Source organism: Crotalus tigris, unplaced genomic scaffold (assembly GCF_016545835.1).
Source record: "Crotalus tigris isolate CLP2741 ecotype Arizona unplaced genomic scaffold, ASM1654583v1 scf7180000017598.18339901613:2243638, whole genome shotgun sequence".
In the NCBI taxonomy this organism is placed as follows: Eukaryota; Metazoa; Chordata; class Lepidosauria; order Squamata; family Viperidae; genus Crotalus; species Crotalus tigris.
In genome coordinates, this window is record NW_024096502.1 from 384,617 (window position 1) to 391,188 (window position 6,572).

Below are 6,572 nucleotides of genomic sequence, written 5' to 3' on the forward strand. Positions count from 1 at the left end.
GTTTGATAGCCATGTCCTGAGTTATTCAGTATTATTATTATTATTATTATTATTATTATTATTAATAATAATAATATTATTATCCACTCTTTTATCCATGTTAGTATAGTTGCTTGGTAATATAGCGTCCAATCCAGCAGTCCAAGTCCTCCATTTTCTTTCGCTTCTTGTAACATTTTCAGTCTGATTCTATCTTTTTTTCTTTGACAAATAAATTTTAGTATTATTGTATTATTGTTTTTAGTGCGTCAAAAAAGGCTTTCCCCAATCTTATAGGTATTGTTTGAAATAAAAAAAATATTTTTGGTAAGATATTCATTTTCACTGTTGTTACTCTTCCCAGCATCGAAAGTTGTAGATTTTTCCACTTTTCCAAATGTAGTTTTATTTGTTTTAATAATCTCTATGTGTTTGTTAAAATGAGCTCTTTTGAAATTTAAGACACTGTTGGATTATTTTCTATTGCCTGTTGCCCCCAACTATCTGGGTCCTCATTTTATCAATCTCTGAATGATGGAAGGCTGAGTCAACCTAGAGCCGGTCAAGTTTGAACTCCTGGCTGTGGGCAGAGTTAGCTTGCTATACTACATTCTAACCACTGCACCACCATGGCTCCTATTTGGATAATACTATCCAAATGTTTTGTTCTTCTTTTTCTATATTGAAATGTTATCTTAAAATCATGTGAACCAGTTCTTCAGGATAGTTAGGTCGATAAGAAAGTCCTAACACTACTTATATCATCTAAGAATGGATAGGGAGGATGAAGAAAATGAATTGATCATGCGGTTTAATTATGGATTCTCCTTCTCCTTTGCAAGATCATGCGAAGTATTAATACCACTCTACAATACCTTGGTAAGACCACTTGGAATAATGCATCCAGGTTTGGTCACCACGATGTAAAAAAGATGCTGAGACTCTAGAAAGAATACAGAGAAGAGCAACAAAGATGATTAGGGGACTGGAGGCTAAAACATATAAGGAACGGCTGCTGGAATTGGGTATGTCTAGTTTAATGAAGAGAAGGACAAGGGGAAACATGATAGCAGTATTCCAATATCTCAGGGGCTGCCACAAAGAAGAGGGAGTCAAGCTATTTTTCAAAGCACCTGAAGGCAGGACAAGAAGCAGTGGATGGAAACTAATCAAAGAGAGAAGCAATCTAGAACTAAGGAGAAACTTCCTGACAGTTAGAACAATTAACCAGTGGAACAACCTGACTCCAGAAGTGGTGAATGCTCCAACGCTGGAAATTTTTAAGAAGAAACTGGACAGCCATTTGTCCGAAATGGTATAGGGTTACCTGCCTGAGCAGGGGGTTGGACTTGATGACCTCCAAGGTCCCTTCCAACATTATCATCATCATTATTATTATTATTATTATTATTGATCATCGCGCAGTCAGCCAGATGTTCAGACTGGATTTGGCATTTTGTCTACCTATTGAGTCCTTACCCAGGACCTGGGATAGCAGATGTGGATGTTTGATGGTATTACAGATATCGTCGCAGGATGGAAGCAGTTCCTAGTAAGGCCGCCTTTTGCAATTGACTAATAGCGAATTTGTCAATGCCAATGGTGTTCAAGTGGTGCTCCAGTTGTTTTGGGATTGCACCCAAGGAGCCTATGACTATTGGTACTACCCTTGCTTGCTTTTGCCACAGTCTTTCTATTTCTATTTGTAGGTCTTTGTATTTTGTTATCTTCTCCAGTTCTTTCTCTCTATTCTGCTGTCTCCAGGCACTGCCACGTCCACTATCCAGACTTTTTTGTCTTTCTTATCGACAATTGTTAAGTCTGGGGTGTTATGTTGCAGGTGCTTGTCTGTTTGAATTCTGAAGTCCCAGAGCAGTTTAATTTTATCATTTTCTATGACTTTCTCTATTTTATGATCCCACCAGTTTTTGCTTACAGGCAAATGATATTTTTTGCAGATCTTCCAATGCACCATTGTTGCTACTTTGTCATGCCGCTGCTTGTAGTCAGTCTGTGCAATCTTCTTGCAACAGCTTACCAGGTGGTCCACTGTTTCTTCAGCTTCTTTGCATAGGTGGCACTTACTGTCTGTTGCTGTCTTCTCAATTTTGACTTTATATGCATTTGTCCTTAAGGCTTGGTCTTGTGCAGCCAAATTATTATTATTATTATCGATCATCGCACAGTCAGCCAGATGTTCAGACTGGATTTGGCATTTTGTCTACCTATCGAGTCCTTACCCAGGACCTGGGATAGGCAGATGTGGATGTTTGATGGTATTACAGATATCGTCTCAGGATGGAAGCAGTTCCTAATAAGGCCGCCTTTTGCAATTGACTAATAGCGAATTTATTATTATTATTATTATTATTATTATTATTATTATTATTATTATTATTAAGGTGACTTAGCCTTCCATCCTTCTGAGGTCAGTAAAATGAGGACCCAGATTGTTGGGGGCAATATGCTGACTCTGTAAACTGCTTAGAGAGGGCTGAAAAGCACTGTGAAGTGGTATACAAGTCTAAGTGCTATTGCTATTAGCCTGTTAACTGCTTTAGCTGCTTGAAATCTCTGTTATTTATTCTGTTAATTGAAGTCTTCTGCATTGCTAACCTAACATATTTTAATAATCTAGATTGATTGGTTACTAATTCTAGTTCCATTTTTGTACCTTCAAAGTGTGTAACACATACTTTATATTAATTCCAGGAAGGGTCCAGTTTATTGGTTCATCTATAAAGTTCAAGCCATTGTCTGTTCAGCAGCAACTTCCAAAAGAAGGAGGCTGGTGCTACTCAGGTCTTATCTGACCAGTATGATTTTGACCAGAATTGTGAGTCATTGTATAAACCATGAGTATTTCATGATTATCATTGATTCCAAGAATGTCTTTCAATAACCTTCAGACACAGAAGAGCACACACAATCATTAGTAAAGCCAGATTATTTTAATTAGAATAATTGTTTGAAAGCATTCAAAACAGCCGGATCTTTCTTATGTTTTTAAATTTAAAAATTTAAATTTTTCTCATGTTCTATCAGGCATTCATGTAGAAGATGATGGTTTTTCCATGTCTTGATCACACGTCTTTCCTTTAGCTTTTCCTAAAAAATTGGAAATAATTTGACATATAGTAATACGATGCAACCATTCAATTATTTTTTTTCTTCTGCAGATAGTAACCCACAAAATATCATACAGTGCAATCTTTGTACATGGTTTCTACTTGGGAGGAGAGGGAGACATGAATGGACCTAATAACCCTTATTCATCAGGGTTGGTTTATGAAGTCACCTTATTCCTTTTTCTGCAGCCTCAGGATCATCTGTGAAATATTATGGCACATTGTCCCTCTATTCCACCCATGGTTTTATATGGGCAGTTAAGAGGCCATGGCTCTCTAGTGTTAATTGAAAGGAAGTCTATATCCTCATCATACTTCTTTTCTAATAGTATCATTCATATTAAATCATGCCAGCCATATCTGAAAATATTCCAGACTTTCTTTCTATTCTTCAGTATTTCAAGTCTACACAATCCTTCCTTTCATAGGCAGAAAGTAGGATTTATAGGGTGAGAAATTGCTGTATTTTGTATGTCTCTCTCTCTCTGTGTTTGTTTCTCAGTGAGACTCATACCTAGAGTGAAAAAGCAGATGGCCTGAGGATGGTGTGTGGAGGAAAATTCAGTCCCAAGTCTAAAAGCCCTGGGACTATTGGAACCAATAAGTTTAGATTGGCAGTAAAGATTGATTTAATCACACAAGGGATCCTTTGTTTCTTCTAAGTCACCTTGCTCAGTTGTGGTTAGCTTCATCTCTATTCCACTCCACTCTCTTTGTTTATTCATGATTCCATTTACAGATTATCAAAGGCTCATTTCAAATTATCTCAGGATCAGGTAACTGGCTATGGTTAAAATACCATTTCAAATTCCTATTTTGGTACCTTTATTATCCTTTAATCCTTCTTTTTTTTACTCCACTGTTTGGTGGGTACGCAAGTACCAGTCATTACAAAAATCCCTTTAGTCTGAAATTTGTGTAAAAAAAGAAGGAAACTAGATCCATTGAATTAAAATGTTATACCTGAGGAAATAATTGGTGGGTGCAAGGGATCCCCCATCCCACAGTTGGAAGCCTTTCTCTTAGAGCAGGGGTGTCAAACTCGCAACCTCATGTGACATGTTGCGACATATCACAACTGTTTTTCCATTGCTGGCAATGGGGTGGGCACGGTTTCGGCATGACATATCCAGACCAAGGGCCAGCAGTTTGACACCCCTGTCTTAGAGGGATGCTGCCCCCATCCCTTTATTGGAATTCAGATAGAAAAATGTGAAAGTGGAGATTCCAGTGAAGTTTGGAAAGCTGGATGTGTGTGGTGTGTACTGTTTGTGCCCTTTCCATATACCCCTTTCCAATTCTGCAAAAAAAGTTTCATTCACTAAAAGCATGGAGAAAGATGATTGAAGTTTCCAAATGCTCTGCATCTTTTAAGGAAACTAATTTGCTTTTCTCTGAGAGAAAGCAAATATGATTTTGTTATTCTTCATAGTGGACTTTGTGTTGAAATTTTTAGCTTTAAAATGTACATTTATAAGGGAAAGATGCATAAAAATAAAAATATTTTCCTTTATCTGCGAATGGGTGTACTTCTGTATTAATTTTGAGAAATTGGATAAACATTTCCACTAGAAAAGAAGTATTAAATTCACCTTGTTAACAATTGTCAAAACCCACACTTGTGCCATTCAGTGAAGTTATCTATACTAAAGAAGCTTTCACAAGTTTGATGTCTGATGTGACAGGATTTAAATTTGCATGGAAGGCAAAGCTCATCTGGTGGACACTTGAAGGCTTCCTTAGTGTAGACAGACAGATGCTTCTGTTACAAGGACTTTGCAGAGGCTATCCCAAGAAAATGGAACTTATTTTAGTCATTTGCGTGATAAATTTGACACTAAAGGGGTATAAGCTTATGAGGAGAACTGGCATGGACAGAACATGGAACAATTTGTCTGATCCTAATTATGAAATAAAATGAAATAAATGCTATGAATATTTCAATGTCTGCACCTTACGCTTTGCAGCAAGGCTCATTGACATGACAAAGTCCTATCTTTGTCAGATGATCAGGACATGACTTTTTGCAAACTCCTTTATTTATCAGGCATGTTCTCGAATCCATTATCCTCACTGCTTCACCTGGAGATGGAAGAGAAACTAATCATACACCTAAACACACCCTTTTCAGAATTTGTAGATCTAAATTCCTAGGAAAAGTGTAGTTACTAAAATATATTGTTTTAGGAAGAAAACTTATGAAAAAGAGACCCTTAAGGGAAACAAATTGGAAGATATTTTTTTCTAGATAAAATTTTAATCAGAATCTAAGATATTTTTAGATGAAATTTAAGGAGCTTGGTTATTTATTTACTTTCTGGTTTAAAGCATTTTAGTACTGTATTGCTTCACAGTCTTGAAAAGTTTACAGAAAACTTCCAATAATATAGTAGATTTATAAGCAGTTTATAAAACCAGCTTTATAGAGTATTGAATAAACTATGCAAAATAAAGTATCTGACTACTTGTTCAGTTTGGTAGGTCTATGGATTAAATACATGTTTCTTTCTGAAGAGCCTGATCCTTCATCATGAACATTAGTATAAAGGTTTCATCAGAATTGACTTACCCAGATCAGAAAGAATCACAAAGGTGAGGAAAAGGAGGACACACCAAGCCTTCATGGTTAGGGCAAGTTCAAGGGAGCTGATTAACTCCTCTCTGGTCCAGTCACCAAAAGAAGCCTAGAAGGTATATTGCATCCCATCTTTTAAATCATCACTGTGGGGTGTACATCTCATTACAAATGCAAATATCAATGACAGCCAGACAGGGGAACAATTGGATTGGTTGTTTCTTTCTCTGTATCTTGATGTTAATTGGAAGAGGTGGTATTTTCCTTAAAAGGCTAGTTTCCATGACTGGAGATGTTTATTGGCTCATTTCAGCGGCTAAAAGAGAGTGGTTTAATAGTCAAGTAAACCTTTTACCCAATAATATCCATAATCCAGCTGTTACTTATCTTGGGTAAGGATTGTCTGGGTACCTTTCTCTGTGACTATGACATTTCCAGGTTAGATTATGGTCTCCATTGTAAGGTTGCCACTGAAGAGTATTTCCAGCATTATTAATAAGTTCTCTGGAACACAGAATGCTGAAAGCTGACTGCAGGATAAAGAAGAAAGAAATCAGCATTTTTATCCCATTTGCTTCTTTTTCATTGGTGTGCATAATATATTGGTGCTTCTTTTCAAAGTCTTAAACAATTAATTTTTTAAAATACAACCAGAACTCTCTCAGTTGTCTTTATAAATTACCCCAACTGTTCACTTGTATACAGTACCTTAGGCAAAGGGAAAGAAAATTAACTTGACCAGCTCCCATCTGTTACTCTTTTGATTCCAAAACCACTATGAATTTCCTCCCCCTCCCCTCCCCTGCCAGACAAGTGACTGTCTAGCCTCTTCTTTAAAATCTCCAGTGATGGAGCACTGATGATTTCTGGAGGCAAGCTGTTAATTGTCC

General features: G+C 36.8%; 1 long non-coding RNA gene across 1 annotated transcript; it reads right to left on the reverse strand.

The window, feature by feature from the left end:
• Positions 1 to 2,911: 2,911 nt before the first annotated feature.
• Positions 2,912 to 5,811, reverse strand: LOC120318398. Its single transcript, XR_005559481.1, has 3 exons — positions 5,677 to 5,811; positions 5,061 to 5,189; positions 2,912 to 3,087 (listed from the first exon to the last, which is right to left on the reverse strand). It is a non-coding gene; the product is annotated as an uncharacterized LOC120318398 (long non-coding RNA).
• Between the last annotated feature and the right edge of the window lie 761 nt (positions 5,812 to 6,572).